The 17,678-nt window shown below is 38.0% G+C and overlaps 1 protein-coding gene across 1 annotated transcript in view; it reads left to right on the forward strand.

Moving 5' to 3' along the window:
- Positions 1-17,678, forward strand: part of TMC3 (transmembrane channel like 3) — a 270,584-nt gene that overhangs the window by 189,275 nt on the left and 63,631 nt on the right. Inside the window, exons 10-14 of the mRNA XM_064389310.1 lie at positions 7,169-7,266; positions 10,707-10,826; positions 11,195-11,316; positions 12,354-12,497; positions 16,074-16,181. The gene's annotated coding sequence lies outside the window, so the exon portion shown is untranslated. The remainder of the gene's footprint in view (positions 1-7,168; positions 7,267-10,706; positions 10,827-11,194; positions 11,317-12,353; positions 12,498-16,073; positions 16,182-17,678) is intronic.

The following is a 17,678-nucleotide window of genomic DNA, read 5'->3' on the forward strand; positions in this document are numbered from 1 at the left end:
ATTGTAAAATGATCCCACCAGCATATTTTGGTAATTTTTTGACCTCTCAGGAAAAGTCTAATATTAAGCATGTGTCCTTTTATTCATGTTCTGTGATGTATAAATTAAGAATTTTGGTTGTACAGCTCATTTTACACAGAAGTATCACAGGCTGTTCCTTACAATATTGCTCTGGATCTGTCCTTCATTTGAGTTCTTCAAAGAAAGGAGAGCCTGTGCTTTACAGTGACAGAATTACATTAAACATATATAGCTGCTTGATTAGAACTGCGATCTTGTGTTCCAAGTTCTTGATGTTAAATACTGGAGTCAGCATATCTCACAGCTGTGCAGTTATTTCCAGTGCCAGAAATCAGGTTTGTAGGAAAGAGATTGTATGTCTTGAGTCATCACTACAGATTAGCCCCCAGAAATGTTATTTAGTGTAATGGTTCATCAAACTTCACAGTGATTTTCAGAATGGGTGCTTTTACAGCTTATTGGTAAAACAGTAACATGAAGTTTTATTTTTTCAATGCTAAAATGCAGGCCACCTCATTGCCATGGTGTGTATGTTATTAATAAAAATACTGGAAGGCTTTTCAGAAAACATTGTCACTGGTTTTGAGTTAGTCAAGCATTCAGTCTCACAAGTTTGTTCCAGTTAGAAGGAGAATTTGATGTTGGAGACGAATGTCTTTCATCTAATCCTGTTTATTTAAAAAGACATGCCAAGTACCTTTTCCTTGAGCATAGGAGGATCAAAAACAGGAGATTGTTTTCAGCTGGTACCCAGACTCAAAAGCTCTCTCTAGGATTTTCTTTGTGCTGCATCCCACATTTGCCCAGCCTGCATCTGGATTTTCTTTCTAAAATTCTGCTTGTCTGTTGTCCTTTTCATCATACCCACACAGCAGTCAAACAAACAATCCTTTACATAGCTTAAATTCCTGACTGTTCTTTTATATTCCTGTTTTGGCCTGCGATAAGTTGTGTATTGGGTTCAAGATTTGGTTCAAGAATCTTTTTCTTTCTTTTCTTTTTCTTGTCTTCTGTTAGTATTATTATTGTTAAATAGCACTCCTCTGGTTTGTACTACCTGTGAGCACGTTTTATCAGTCTGCTGCTTGCAGAACAGAGCAGCTCTGTGGACCAGAGAAAGGTGAATGCAGCATAAAGTAAAACTAAGACTCAGATAATCTGCCAATTCATTGTAGAGGAAGATGCATAAATTTTCTTGAGTGATTAACTACTTATTTTCTTTTTTCAGCACTTAGGTTACAGAATAAGCAAACTAGAATTATAAAATGATGATGGCAATAATTATCATGTCCCTTTCCCAGACCAGCTAACCTTCCTGTTGAAATGTCCCCAGATTCTTTCATCTCTCCACAGGAAACTGTCAGGGAGTTATGTAAATTCAGCAGGCAGGACCAGCTTCCCAGGGCCATCAGGACTCTCTTACAGCAGCCCCTGAGCTAAAGGCCACCCATCTGCAGCACCAGAACTGAAATTTAAAATCCCTTTTCCTTGGCACTCTCAAGCAGAAACAGACAAATGGGGCACAGGGCTGAGTTTGCCACTTCCATGCATACTTGTGGATAAGTTACTCTCAGGATATCAGATTTGCAATAACCTAAAGACATTAGAAATGGTTCATGAACATTCAGGCATGCATACATAATTCAAGTTAACTGAATACATTTATGTGCACGCTCATAAAACGGAAACAGGTTGCAACTTATTAGTGGAATAAATGGAATTGCTTCTTTATAGCACAAGTTTTATGCTTCTCCCTAATTTAAGCCTAGATCATTAAAATATAAAGTTGGCTGATAATTGCAATAAATATTCCTATAACATTTCTGCGTGCCAGCTTGTACATAATCTTCCTTTGTTTCTCTTTAAAAACATTTATTCTATTTCAGTTTGTTCAATATGTGCCATGAGCATTTAAAATCTTTGTGTACTGCTGGGTAACTTACTTCTAAATGAAGGCTTGAGGTAAAATATCAAATTTTACCTGAGTTAAATTACTTTTAGTGGAGATTCATTGAAAGGATTGAATCCAGTTCACAATGGCTGTTGCTCTTGGCTAAATTCCTCCTACATTATTAGGCAGCTTTACCAATGTTATGTCACTGTTGTCTAGAGGGAGAAAATAACCCACAATAAACATCACTTGTATTGAGTATGGAAAAAAGGGGTGGAAACAGGTGTTTCTTCTGCATTAAAATATCTATATTTTGCAATATAAATGCTGAAAACTGAATAACTTCCAACTGTTTTACTCTACATGAAATGATGAAGGACCACATCACATGTGACATCCCTTTAGGCTCAGAGAGATGTTTGTTTTTGGGGAATACACTGTGTGCCTCAGCACTACGAAGGAACATGCAAAGGCTTTTTTAGTACGTTTTTTTTTCAGTGTTTAAAAATAAAAAGTCCTTACATAGTTACAGTTTTGGGCTTCACTGCAGTAAAAAATAGTTTTTCCTATACTCAAAAATTAATGTCTATCTTGGGGCTTGATATTTTAGCAGATTAATAAGCAGGCATGCAAGTTTAAATCCTATTGCAGTCAGTGCAGGAAAAGCTGTCTTGTGGATCTTAATTTTCAGAAAGGCCTAGAATTTGAGTGTCTTATATGTCTACAATTTAAAATCTGAACATTTTTAATAATTTTAATTATTGAATTTAAACCAAAGCCACGTTAACCATTTTGGATTTACGTTTTATTAAATGGGTTTAGATCATAGTGATTTATAAATTTGTAAATAAAAACTCCAAATACATTCAGTATTTATTGTACATATCACTTTAGTGCTACCTTATTTTTGGCATTAAAGACCATATGAAGTCACATGACCATGAAAGTCACAGCTCTTGCACCAAGAGAATTAACTAAATTTTGAGTAATTGAATGACTTCTATTGATTCTCTGACGTATTCTTTTATTGTTTTGCCACAAAGTGAAACAATTATAAATCTTAAATCTGTACATATTGATATGGGATGTAAGGCTTTCTGTTCTTCTAATGTTCAAGTAATAATATTTACAGGATTTGATGCATAAAGTTCCTTATATCTCTGTCCTTATTTTATGTGAGTAGAAATACTAATGGAAAACAAAAATGCTGTGGATTTTTTTAAGACCCACACAATTGGATGAAGCTTTTCCTTTTCCTTACGCCAACCTACATCCTCAGTATTTTCATCTTTGCTGCTCCTCCTTAGAATGAAAATATTTGTCCAGTCTTACCAAAGCAAACACCCTAACCTCCATACTACACAGATTTAGAAGGGCTCTAAATCCATCCTACCTTTGTTGTGGGGTTTTTGTTGTTGGTTTGGTTTTGTCAGACAGAAATCTCTGAGCTCCCAAATGCTTTCCCCTGTTGTGTTAATAGAGGCTGGATGCCACCTGGACATTGGGAACAGAAGACAGGGAAGTTTCCAGATGAACTTGGGAGTTTGGCTCTGGCACACAGCAACTATTGCTGGAATCACCCCAATTCTTCTTTGGCAGATTGTTTAATAGCAACCTGGGGTTCTGTGGCCATGGGTCTGATGTCTAGGTCAGACTACCCAGGATGGTAGAACTTCAATTCCCTTGCATTAATCCTTTTGATGTATGCCATGAAAGCATAGCCTGTAGCTGTCAAATTATATATGCACTGTGGGTGTAGTCTGTTTAAGTTCAGGACTTAGCATCATGTATTCCAATTCAATTTATTTTTATATCTCATCTTTCACACAGAGGGTCTGAAAATGCTCAACAGCGAGAGACAGAATAATGAGATAATGTTTTACAGAACTGTGAAAAGTGACTTGCATATAGATAGCAAGCAAGGCAAAGGTTGGACTTGAGTGAGAGAAGACAGCTGTAAATTAAAAGCAGGAGTAGTATAAATACAGAGCAGTTCTGATAGAAGAGACCTGAAAAGTGGAGGGAAAACATTTACCTTCTTGTAAGAGTAGCAGAATAGTAAAGCTTCTACCAATTCAGTGAGGAAACATGGTGCTAAATGATATTTTGCATGGCAGGTATTTGTGTTATTGGGATTGAGCAGCATGCTGCTAAATTTGTTACTTATGGGAGAAATAATATTATAAGGATGGAAAGGTAAAAAATCTTTTGGTAGCACCTGGCTGATGATAGAGCTCCTACTGAGGGGCTTAATCAAGACATGATTAAACTGTGTGAAGGAAGAAAAATATCAAGAAAGGGGGGTATAAAGATAATTTTTGACAAAATTAATTCTGTTTTGAGCAAGAATCATAATTAAAATATAGAAATAGTGGTAAATCTTCTGGTAGGGAATGGGGGTGAGAGGAGGTGATAAAAATATAGGAGTCTGTGGAGATGATTAGGTATCTTGGGTTGGGTGGCCATTCCCGGATCATTTCACGTGCCTTTCACCCAGAACATTTTCTCATTTCTCCCAGTCTGCAATATCCATCACTGCAAAAGGAAAGTAGATTTTTCCATCATGGGATTTTAACCTGGTTTTCTTTGTCAAAGTCTTTGTGACTTTCTTGGTAAGACCTGAGTCTTGTGATGTTTATTGAAGTAGTACAACTGAGTTCTTGGCTGAAGACAGGAGTAGCAGAATCAGAAAGGACATTCTACCTTTGAACTCCTCTACGGAAAAAGACAATATACTAATATTCCACTTCCCCCACATTTCTGAACTACCTTAGTTGCATGCACACCACCCTGATGTAGACCAGATTTGAATTGAGGACCATAAATAAATTTACATCAATTGCATAAATTTGATGGGCCAACCCGAAACAAGCATAGAAGCTAAGGGGGAAAAGGTAGAGGTTGAAAGCACAGAGCCCTAAGCAGTGAAGAATGGCAAAGGTATATAAAGCCTAAAAGCAGAAAAAACTTCAAATACAGATTTTGCTCTTTGAGGACAGCATCAAAAGCTGACTGTTGGAAAGGTTTGGGAAGGACAGAGTATAAATAACCAGTGCTCTTCTGGTCACTTATCTCTATTTGACTACATGTAGGCTGCAGTCTGAGGTTCCTTGTGTCCCATGAGGATGAGTGAATAACTGATTTTTAGATAAAAAGCAGATGTCAATGTATTATCAAAAAGATGAAATTATGAGAATAGGAAAATGTCATAAGGAAGACACCAAGAAAAGGTAAATGGATCCTCTTGTTGGAGACAAGAAGAGTCATGTCCCAAAATTGTCAAGGGAATTTGGTTGGTCTTTGCTGACCTTCACTGAACTTCTGAAAAGAGCTGGGTTTAGAAGGTAATCTCACTCTGATTTGCAGAGTCATGGGCATCTGTGTACAGCTTTCTGCACATTTTTGATATACACCTTAATATGCAGTGTGACATGCTATAAAATTGAATTACCACAGAAGTTGTTTTGTTCCCAAAGTTCCTTTAATATAAATGAGCTGGCTGGAAGTAGTAGACAATTGTAGGGTGTTTCATAACCAGTGATGAATTTGTCATAGGACTACAATATAACTAGTTATTAAATATTGTGAATATATTATCTACTAATAAGAAAGTCATGCTGTTTAGCATCATTACACTAAGAAGTCACAATGACCCTTAACATAAACCCTGACACAAATTATTATTGTTTACACAGACCTCCCAGCAGCCTGCTAAATGCAGTTTGTCAGGCAAAGTTTTGTAACTGTGATGCCTCAAACATTTTATTCTTTTACATAAGTACAGGGCTGTAGTGCAGATTGCTGGTGTAGTGTATAAATAAATCCTGATTTCTGCTCCCTCTCCACATATATATGTTATGAAAACAGAAAAGATGTTTGAAATTGCCCAGGTAATCTGAGAGGATGCTATCTTGCATCTTCCCTCTATTCTTTTTATTAATAACTTTGTCATAGTTGGAGTAAAATTGTAGCATGTTGAGAAAGGTTTTGGATTTAAAAGATTTCATCACCTTTAAATGACAGTCAGTGGGGGAGCTTAACTGAGCATATGCACTTTCTGCTCTATGGAGTAGTTAATAAAATATGAACTTAGCACACAGTCTAATATTGATTTCTCTGGGAAAGACTGGATTGATATTAGATAATGATGTTGCATATGGACAGCAAATGACTTGAAAGACTTACTCAGCTTTTTGATATTCACACTGCATTTTCAGCACATTCCTCAAATATATCAGAACATTTCCTATCTAACAAAAATGACTGCACCTGATATTTGTCAGAATGTTTGTCAGCATTCTCCCTGTGCCTCAGTGAAATGCTTCAGGTCAGGTTCTGCAGTTTAGGGGCTTGGTTAGAGAAGGTGGTGATGTTCCCTCTGAAATTCAGACAAGAGAACCTTCCAATGCACCTCAAAATAACAAGTGTTGACTTTCCTGTCTTTCAGAAAATGAGTCAAAGAATGCTCTGGCCATTCTCTGCTTTCCATTCCCTTGCATTGCTAGCCCAGAATCTCTACAAAAACATGAACAGAGTCAAGAAAGTGTCAAGGAATGCCAAAAATGTGTCAAAATTAGAGTTGGGAAAGGAAGAGCTCTGTCAGCTACTAGAGTGTGTTGGGTCAATCCTTCAGTAGCTTTTGGTACTGAATGTATCTTAAGCTCTTTCATTAAACCACAGATCTAGTCAAAGGAAGATATAGTAAAAAAATCACCTTTGCTCACCTGTCTCTTTGCTGAGAGTTTAAGAATGTTGTATGGAATAATGCTCTGTATAATTGAGAAGAGTGCATCTCCTATTTTCGGAGCTTTGTAGTTTTGCAGTAAGCCCCAGCCAGCATTAGGGTAGAGTACATTAAAAAAATGGTTTAGAAGTAGATAATGAAAGTCTAGCAAAAGGATCAGGGTGGAAATGTGGACAAAAGGCTGGAGACTGGGCTCTGTGGCATATAGAAGGGTGTAGTTAAGACTGGAATTAATTTTGATGTCAGGGCTACCAATAGACTGTCCTAAATAGGAAGATTAATATTTTCCCTCAATAAAGTCTGAGTATCCTTTTGAAGAAGCTACTATAGCTAAGTCTGAAATTGTGGATCTAATCCAGAAATAATTGAGAGAGGATATTTGGCATGTGGTATGTGGTAGTCAAGCTAGATGATAGGAATTGTCTTTTATGGCTTCAGAAATATGACCATTTGTTTTTCAAAGACTGTGCCTCAAGATGATGAAGTCTGGTGATTTTTATTTTGTCTTATAGATAACCACACTTGGAGTCTTTGACATCAAATCCTTAAACACTCTTAATGCCCTGGAAAGACACTTGCTTACCTTCAACTGAGGTAGAACAAAGAAAAGGTGAATATTTTTCCTTCAAATTAAATACATATATATATATATATATATATTTTCTTATATTATTTTTATTATATTCTTTTCTTTAAGAATCAAGTCTTAAATGACTGTTTATTAAGCTTATTGCTTTATATATGAAGACTGAGGTTTTCTGAATATAAGTCTACAGAGAAGACTTTCTCTTTTTTCTACAGAGAAAAAGCTGCCACATTGAAATTGGCTAAAAGAATGGCAGAAGCCTGTAGGTGGCTACCTATCCCATGGTGTATAACTTATTTAATATGTAAGAGCACCTTAAAAATCCACGTGCATTTCTAATTGCATACTTCAGTCTTGCTATGTGGTGGCACAAGTTCAAATGTTTGTTGTATGTGTTTCTGAAAAGCATGCTTTTTATTTGCCATATCTTTGAGATAAGACTGTGTTTTTTTTCAGAGGATGGGGTAAGGTTTTTAAAAAAATATATTGATTTTTTTTTTCCCTTTCACAATTAAAACTAATACAAGTAAGGCCAAAAGGCAAAAGTTAAAGAATCTACCCAGGGATGTATTTAGTCACGAGGAATAGCTGTGACAAATATTTGTTTTCATCAAAGCTTTAATCTAGTGAGCCTTGGAGCTTTGGAAGTGGTGTCAAGCTCTGGGAGCCATGTGCTGGTATTGTCCTGGTTTGAGCAACCTGAGCTGCAGGTGCCCCAGGAAGCTCAGCCTTGTGGCCATGTGCAGCACAAACCACCCAGTTCCTCACCCTGCTGAAGTGACAGGAGGAAATCTGGGGCTGTGCCCCCCAGAAAGGCAGCTTGGACAGGGCTGGATTGACCCTGATCATCTGGGAGAGACACCGTGGCATCTTTGACCTCGTGTCATGAAATTCTCTCTTTAGCATCTACCTCCTCCCAGAACATCTGGGCTCAACACACGGCGTGCCTTGGTTCCACACCAACTCCAAGGGAAGGCTGCCACCTACTGAACTCCAGGTTTTGTTGCCTGCAACATCTGTATTTGCAATTTCTCACCCCAAGCAGTGACCAAATCCTGCTTTTATGGTAGGAGATGTGTGAGGGACAAGGTCCCTACATGACCCAGCTCCACCTATCATTGCACTGGATGAGCAGCCTGGCACTTGCTAACAGATGCAATTTTCCTTTTTGTTGCAAGCATTAGAATGTGTATTTTAACACAGTAATTATAAGAGATGGCAATGAAAGTGAAGATAACAAGAGCCCACACAGCATTGCTATTATCTGACCCTGATCTGAACTCTTCACTGCTGTAAGTGCTAAATTGTACTGCTGAGGGTTTCTTTGGAAATTGGTGTGATATTTCAGTCAGTCTCACAGAATTTAGGAGTGTCTTTAAAAAGAATTAAACCAATAAGACTCCTCACACTTCCCACTAGATGCTCAAGTGAATTTCATCAAAGATTGTCATGCAAAAATTTTCAATTATCATTCCATAAATATGGATGAAATAAAGTATATATTTACCCCTTAAACTCTTCTAGTCATTCCAGGATGACTGAAATTTCAGATCTCTTCATGGTTTTTCCTTCTAAAAATCTTTCTTTTGCCAAAGCAGAAGGAAAAAAAAAATCAATCTTTGGACATGTGCATACTCATTTCTGAAGGAAAACAGGACAACTCAAGTTTTGTATAAAAAGTGAATCTTACAGAGTGGGTATTTTGGACACCTTTTAGATATAGCTTCAAACTTTTGTTTAAAGTTGGTGATTTGGCTTCTCATGGATCATTTGGATTAGAGGATGACTATAGTAACTTCATGGAGTAAAGACAAGTATCTCCATAATATAAAGATTTTTTTAACATGCCCCTGCTGTGGGAGAGGGGGGACTGAAATAAAGTTTATAGTGGGAGCAGTGAGGGTCTTTCTGATTGAAAAAAGTACTTTGAGAATTCTATAGAAGGATTAGCTTATTTTTGATAAGCTTGAGGCCATTCCTTTAGACAGATGCTGGACCATTTGTAAAATTAAGATTGGTCATGGATCCTGCCACACTTCAGCAAAATCATCGCCAGATGCTCCCTCAATATTTGGCAGAAAATAAGACAAAGGATGGAGGAAAAACACCTTAGAAAGCACAATTGCAGAAACATCAAATCTGTATATTTTATTTTATTTTACTTTTTTATCATTTGCAAGATGTATCTGTCCCTTTGCAAAGTAGGCAGTGCTGCTCTCTGCATCCTGCCTGGCAGAAGGTTATCTTCAAGCAAAATCAGCAACATCTTGTGTCACAATTTAGTTCCTGGTATTGTTAGACCACAGAGGTAACTCTTGGCCAGAAAATTCCCATTACTTCAGAACATTCTGTAGTTACGTGTTCCTTTTGGTTGTGCAGTGTATTTCTTAAGAGCCATCATAGCTCACAATTGATGTGTTTTAGTGGAGGTGAAGTTTCTTCAAGGTGGCAAGTGATTCCAGATATTCCACACATTGGAAAAAGCAGGTTGTGACTCAGTCATAGCAGAATCTGCCCATACTCCTTAGTTTTACACTTGTTAAAAGGAATTATCTCATGGATTCACTCTTTTTCCTCTCAGGGCAATCAGAGCCCCTGCTGTAGCTCTGTATTTTGGAGAGGGTGCAGATAAGACCTGGTACAAATTGGCCAAAATGTTCACTCTGAGCTTGAAGGAAATAGGGGATCCAGCCCTGGTTTTGGGTTTTAGCATTGCTCCAGGCATCCTGAATTGGTTATTTTGCTTTTGGAAAAGAGCAGCTGACATAGCCATGCTTATTTTGTGATGAAGCAGAAAATTCAATGGAAACAAGCTGGTATAATGTGCTTTTTATGCCTTTTTCTTTGCCCTCCTCCATAGTTTCCATTCTTGGGTTCTTTTCAGGTGAGTTCTCCCACTCATAAAAGCTGACAGGTTTCCAAGGATGTTCAAACAGCTGGTTCTGATGTAATGGTTACCTTTTCCAGCAGGCACTGCCTTGAAACCCATCAAGTCTGAGCCATCTTTCATAGGGATCAAGGGCTCAATTCTAGAAAATATTGGAGCATCCAAACACTTGTGATTGCAGTGAGATTACTCACGGGTCTAATGTGCTTAGTACCTGGCTGATTCATGCTGTAATAGGAGGCTCTTTGTGCTGTAGAGGGAAATAATCAGAGGCTTGACTGCAGCTTGTTAGGTGAAGTTCAGCAGTAAAGCTCTTATCACCAAATGGTTGGTATTTAGGGAATGATTCTATTTATAGAAACACACTTTCTTTGTTTTATTTCCTTGCACTGTTTATTCAGAGATTTATCTTTTCTGATTATCATAAATATGTAAGTTGCTAGAGGTGCTTTTATATGTCATGCTTCTCCCTCTGTGCAAGAACAAACTGATGCTTTATTCCATTTGCAGCAAATTGTTGCTGAGTATAGATGGTGCAGAGCAGAGAGCTTCATGTGTTTTCTTTGTTTCTTTGCAGAAAAATGAAGTGACAGGTGCTTAGCCTCATTTTTCATGCTAGCTTTGCCATGCCATTTTCACCAATAATGAAGGCAGCTGCCAGAGCTTGAGGAAATCAGGCGAAAAATTCAGCTGGCAGGTAGACCCAGTCACTTTAAGAAATGTAATCTTATGTTAGCAGATGGTAATTAAAAGGCAGAAGAAATAAAATTTTGTCTCAGTTTTCTGCACTGTTACATCAATTAAATCTGCAATAGAAATGCAAGCAGAAAATATAATTTATTTTCATGTGGCTACACAGTATGATTGTATGCAAATCTAATGATTTGTTTTGCAAAGACAATTGCAGGTTTTTTTAACCTAAGTAGAATAACTGATCATTTCCAGGGAGTGTGTCTGTGCAGTAAATCTTCAGTCTTTAATATGCCTAATGCAATGAAAAGCATCTCCTTGTTCTCTATTCGTTGTTAAACCTCAAATTATGTTCTGCTGTCTATCCACTTCCAGCAACACCAGTTTAAATGTGAGCAGTTCAGTCTATCTGAGTGTGGAGAGCTAATCTAGCTCAGGCCTCAGCAGGGGTGCATCCTGTTAAAAGAGAATATCCAAAAAGTGCAAGATTGAACTGGGTAAGAGTTGTTATGATCTTGCAGGAAAATGATGTTTCAGCTCTAACAAGATTTCTAAGGATTTTCTGTTGCTCCTGCTACTTGCAGACATCAAGCTTTGAGGACAGAGCCTCATAATTTCTCATATGTAACTGCTTATGGCTTCTAGGATCACGAAGAACATGTGCAAATCACTTGAAGTGTGAAATAATTACATAATTAAAGCTCATTATGGCAGAGGCGAAATGCTGGTGTAGCTGTGTCACCCTTTCCGGAGCTGGCTGTGATTTGCAGGGCTTTTATGAGTCATGCACAGATATTCACCCAATTTTAGAAAAAGTCACCCAATTTTGAATGTTACAGTATAATCAGACTTGAATGATATTTTATGTTGTTATTAATTTTTAAAAGACATAGGATTATTTAGTTTAAAGTTGATTAACCAGATGTTTATTTTGTATTTCTGCAGATCCGAGCCAGGTTTGTCTGTGATGCTGAAATTACACTTCCTTTCTTACCTCTCTTGCACCAAGTCGGCATTAAAGACAAAAGGAAACAACCTACATATTTTGTTGAAAAGTGCAGCCCCCAGTTCTTGTGTCCCACTGACTGATTGCTCATGACTTTGAACATAATGGAAATTTTATCACTGTAGATCCCATTCTAGGGAGACTGGTGTAGCAAGCAACATTTTTTTTCAGTTTTTCTTAAGTATTCAGTTGAGCAGAAATGCAAACACACTCCTTAAAGCTACAGTGATGAAAAGCATCACTTCAGACCAACAGAGACCACAAATACATTTTCTCTAGAGAGCCAGGCCAGGGCTGATTATCAGACCTGACTGGAAGGTTTGGGCATTTAACCCATCCTTACAAATATTAGCTTGTAACTTCCAAGTTTTTGTGATGTTTGCCTCACAACACTATTAAGCCTAAAATACTTCTGAGTATCAGACATTACAAAGGAACAAAATAAATAGAGGAATTAGCAAAGTAAGTGTATAAGTGTGAGTAATTTTTCCTGCCTACTTTTTCTCTCCCCTTTTTTTTTTTTGGTAGCCTTATCATTCTATTTGGGCATTGAGTAAGGCACTCCACCACTGTTAAGCCTTTTGCTTCCTTTGGACACTGACATTTAACCTCTAAGTTGTTCAGCTGCGGGTTTTAGATCTGGAAGCTCCATTTGTACCTGGCTTTGCAAAGGTAAGTCTGTAAGAGACACTGAATGCCTGGGGTGCCTGAGAGTGCTCATTGTTGTCTGAGAATCCAGTGCTGCTGGTTTTGAAATTCCATCTGTGCCCTCTGAGAAATGATCTTTTTATATACCCAAAGGATAAAACCCCTTCAGCTAAGGCTTTCCAAAAAATGAATGCTGTATTCCTCCTGCCGGGACTTTGTCCTGAAGAAGGAAACAGATGCTTCACTTGATTTCCCCTTTCACACAGAAATCAATAAGGAAGGTAATATGAAGTCAAATTTTGAAAATGTGCAAAGCAAACTCAATGCATACTGCCACTGGGCATTCTCTAAAATACTTTAATGCCCTTGGGAATTTTGTGGCCTTATTCTTAAAATGTCCTATTCAGGGCACTTAGAGAAACCCAACAGTCTTAAAATGCTGAATAGCTTTTCCTGATGAATTTGGTTTACTGGGTGTGCTGCATCCATCACTAAAATCACTGCCAATAAATGAATAAATAAATAAATACTGGCTTCAGTATTTATGCCCTGCCCCTTGTGAATCTTCTAAGCAGTTTCCTCCTCTATTTTCAGAGTTGAAAGAAATTATGGGAGTGGTTTGAGAAATGGCAGGAGTGTTTGGACTAGGAAATGCTGTGGTCTGAAAATAAAATCCAAGGGGTTAGGCATGCTCTAAAAGAGGGAGGTGAAGTGGGAGAATAAGAAAATAGTTTGGATTCAGTTTGACATTTTCTTTTATCGCACTTGCCCTCAGTCAGCTTGTTCAGTGATAGCAATTTCTCAGCACAATGTCGGTACATAAAAGAATGTGACATCTTTCCCTGCTAACCCAGGCTGCCTGATAGAAATTATAATTCATTATCAGTATTAGTGTAACTCACCAATCCCAAATCTGATCCCATTCCAGTGGCACTGAAATGGCAAAAATCCCAGTCACATCTACAGCCTAGGCTCAGGCCTGAAGCTCTAGTATTTATAGAAATCCAATGGTGATTACTGACTGGAGTTCTGTTATTTTGTCCAGGATTTATGTTCTGTTTTTTAATGGAGTGTGTTAAATGAGAAGCGTTAAAAGACTAGCTACTACAAGAAAAATAATTTAATGTGATTTTCTAGTTTTTATATATGTTACCAGATGTAGCCAATCAATCAATAAAACAGCTTTTCTTTGAGAGCATTCTACTCCAGTGGCTAAACTTCCATAATTACCCTGCCACCATAATTAAAAATTATCTCAACTCCTTCCTTCTAGTTTGTTCAAGCTGATGAGAAACTGATAAAATGGAGTTTCAGTGCAAATGACATCTTATCACTTGGCAACTTTCAAATGCAGAGTATTTCAAAATCAAATCTCTAAGAGTGCACATTACTTTGAGGACATGTGTCAACAAAATGCTGTCAGCTCCTTCCTCTTGACAAGCTGTACAGATTTCAGATGACTCTTAACCGTAGCTTGTCCATCAAATCAGCAGATGTCCTTTTTGGCACTACTGGTAGCACAGTTAGGGTGCCTGGTGGCTTTTTTAAAAGGGAGGAAAGAGTTTCTGATTGATACTGAGGTCTAAGATCTAGTTCTAAATGAGGAGAGAGGAGCAAGTGATGCTTATTGCTGATGTGCCTGGCAGTGGGAAGAAGGGAGCCCTGAAGATTTTGGCATTTTGCTCATTTGATCTCAGAGAGGGATGGGGTGTCCTGAAGGACAAGAATGACTAATTGGAAGCTGCTTCTCTCAGCCCTAGAAAATGAAACAAATGCTCAGAGCACTTGTTCAGGCTGCAAAGTGTCACATGTCTTGATGGTTTTTAGGGCTGTCACTGTAGTGTGTAATTTCCTTCCAAGAGGGACAGCCCTGAAACAGCTCCCATTTCCCTGTCTGAGAAAAGCCTCTGCTTGTGAGGTGCTTCTGGCTGCTATTATCCCTCCTCTCGTGGATTGGCTGGGCTGGAGAGGTCCAGCTGTTGTTTCTGTTTTCATTGAAAGGGACCATAGTATACAGATTCAGGAGGTTTAATGTTTTATGTGCCAGTTTAATAGATTGTTAGACTGGAGCATCATGTCATGAGTTGAGAGATGGTGGTGTGCCTTTCTCAGATTTATGTGTGTCCTGTGTACTTACCTAGTGCCTTTTTGGGCTGCTTTTATCCCCTAAGGACACTGTGCATATGCTTCTCAAATAACACAAAACCAAAGGCTGTTTGTAGCCCACCAAATAAAGGTTTGTAGAAAGGAAAGCTGATCTTTTCCATCACATGGATTCTTCAGTTTTAAATTTAAACTGGTTGAAATACCTTTGAACAGTTACACTTCAAAGGATATTTCTGTAAAATTTGTGTGCTCTGACTCTATCTTTGCTTGCAAATTGAATCTGATTTCCTTACATTCTGTAATAGCTTGCAGTTTTGTTTTTCCTGGCACAAAAGCTCTTTCCGTTTGTCCTTCAGTTAGTCAAAGGTAGAAGGCTCTCCCTGAGAGAGAGATTCATGTTTCTCACTGGAATTTCAAACTGCAGGATGACAGTCTTCTCTGGCACACACTAAGCTCACCACCATCCTCAGTATACATGAAATCATAATCAAAGACAGATGCCTTTGCCTGTTATAAATAATCAGTGCTGCTTGCACAGACCAGGAAAAATCCTTGTTTAGACTGGTCTTACTTTCTTTCTTGGACCTCTGTATTTCCCTTGGCCTTTCTTTTTTTTCATCTTTTCTCTGTCTCTAATTCTAGATATTTGCCTAAGGAAATAAAAGGAATGGGGAAAGTAGATCTTGGCACACTCTGAATTCTCAGCGGATTACCCTATGGAGTGAAATTAAATACACATGACATATGAAAGGGAACAGCCTTTTAATTTATAGCAAAAACCCCAGTTCACAATAAATCCGTTCTTTCCTGTTTGTTCATGTGCATGATGAGAACATGTCATATGCCTCTGTGAAGCTGATATAGGAGCTCTTTGTTCTGTGTAGGATTAATTTGTTTTGAATTGGTTAAAGGTTCTCTGTAAATATCAAATAGCAATTGTGAATACACTTTTAAATTGGTGATCAAGTTCACTTGCTTTTATAGCAAAATCCAGTACAGCAGCATCTATTTGAATAGTGTCTTGTAAAGGCATTGTCCTGCCAACTACAAATTGTCCTCAAGTAGTGGTGAGATTTCTGTCATGAGCTTCTTTTGGGGGAGTATTTTCAGATCTCTTTATGGAAAAATTCTGCTCTGGAGGTGGATGCCATTAGGAATTTTTACCTCTGGGCAGTGCACTCCTGTGCTGAGTTTTGGGTAAGGTTTCCAGCTGCAGACAACACCCTATCAACATGCTTCTAATTCAAATGTTCTGAATTCTTCCTGACTAAACTGTCTGAATGTTTTGCTGGGTGTTTTGTCCTCTAGCCTTCCAAATTCTTGTGCTGGCTAATTTTTTTTTAGGGATGTATAAAGAGATTGTGAAAAGAGCCTTGCACCACTAATGGGTTGCTGCTACACAACCAACCATGTTCTGTGTACTTACAGGAGTTCTGCAAAGGCCTGGCATTAAGAAATTAGAATATAATTTTTCTTTGTTTTTTTTAATCTCAGTGTTTTACCACAAAAACACCACTGCCAGTGCTTTGATAGAAATCCAGGCTGGTCCTGTTCCAAGAGATCCAGGCTTTTTTCCCCAAAGGTCAGCTTGTTCATGATGAGGTAGGGAATGAGAAGCCCTTTTTTTAAAATTTCTGCTTGGTTTCGTTTTTTTTTTTTGCCTTTTTTTTTTTTTTTTTAATATGGGCTAATTCCAGTATTAATTGCTTCAATTCTTATTTCACCATGGTAAAAAATAAATTGCTATAGTTTCTTGCCCATTACTATTTATAGCTTTCTCCTTTACTGACTGTTTTCCTCCTCTGCACAAGACCATAAATACATTAAAGAGTAAAGGAAGGAATGATTGGTTTGTCTTTGACACATAGGCTCTCAAGCTTGTTTATATTAGTCACATTAATTAATCATTTTATGGACTATAGGTTTTATTAATGGAAGCACCATCTGATTCAAAAAATCAGATCCTGACCACTCCTGAAAAACATACACACTCTTGACATTAAGGTGACTTATTGATACCAGTTGCCACAAAAAAACCATGCCAGATAGGTCAGATGTGGTTAAACTGCCTCTTGGATTTCTGACCAGCAGCCAGGCTTGCCTGTTATAATTTTCCCTGATTTTCCACTTCTCTGGGAATTATTTAAGAATATTATTATACAAGTATAACGAGCTGAAATCCCCCTGCTTCAGCTGCCTTGGCAATACTATTTCCCCCCTCCTCTGCAGTGAGAGGGATCTGACTCGATTGCATTTTCCTCTCACAGAAAATGCCCTTGGTCAGCAGTGCAGGGAGGTGCAAGGGAAGCCCCAGAGCAGTCTCTGTTTGCAAACCCTCTTTCATTTACAGCCTGTGCAACTTTGACACCGTTCTCTTGTGATAGGTTCTAGGGAATGTAAACCCCATGGAGCAAGGTACATGATCAAACTATCACTGAAATTCCTGCTCTATCAGGGCTGTCACTGAGTCTTTCTGAAGCCTCTGAGTTAGGAAGTGGCATGTTTCCTGAGAGCTGATACTCTGTGTTTTGGATAAAGTCATGGCAGAAATGTCACACTGAAAATATCCCAGTGGATTTTTACACCCATTTAATCATCCTTTGGAGAAGTGAGGCATGTATCACTGCTGATAGAAATGCTGTGTATTGACGTTCCAGCTCTACTGGAAATAGCTAAATCATATTTGGTTAATAAAAACCAAAACATAAATTGTGCTTTGTTCACTGTAAGAGGCTTCCTTTTTGCCCCCTCCTTTGTGTTTTCTTTCTTTCCACCCTGTGGTTTCATTTGTCTGTCTCTGATAACATGACAAATTAGAATGAAAGCAAATTAATTAACTTTATAAGGGAATGCTGAATTATACTGTCTTTGGGTCACAGTTGCAAACAGAAGCATCTTGTCCAGAAGCCTGAATTTCACTAAAATATTGCAGAAAATCCATTCAGTTAAACCAATGCAATCTGCTTAAATGTTTGCTCTTGTGGATGAGGGAAAACCAGCTGATAAATATTTTAGGATGAATCATGCAGTTACTACATTAAGGTGAATTAATATAGTTTATGCTTTTGTGATTGACCAGCACAAGCCATGTTGCTGTAA

The sequence above is a fragment of the Passer domesticus genome, chromosome 14 (assembly GCF_036417665.1).
Source record: "Passer domesticus isolate bPasDom1 chromosome 14, bPasDom1.hap1, whole genome shotgun sequence".
NCBI classification, from domain to species: Eukaryota; Metazoa; Chordata; class Aves; order Passeriformes; family Passeridae; genus Passer; species Passer domesticus.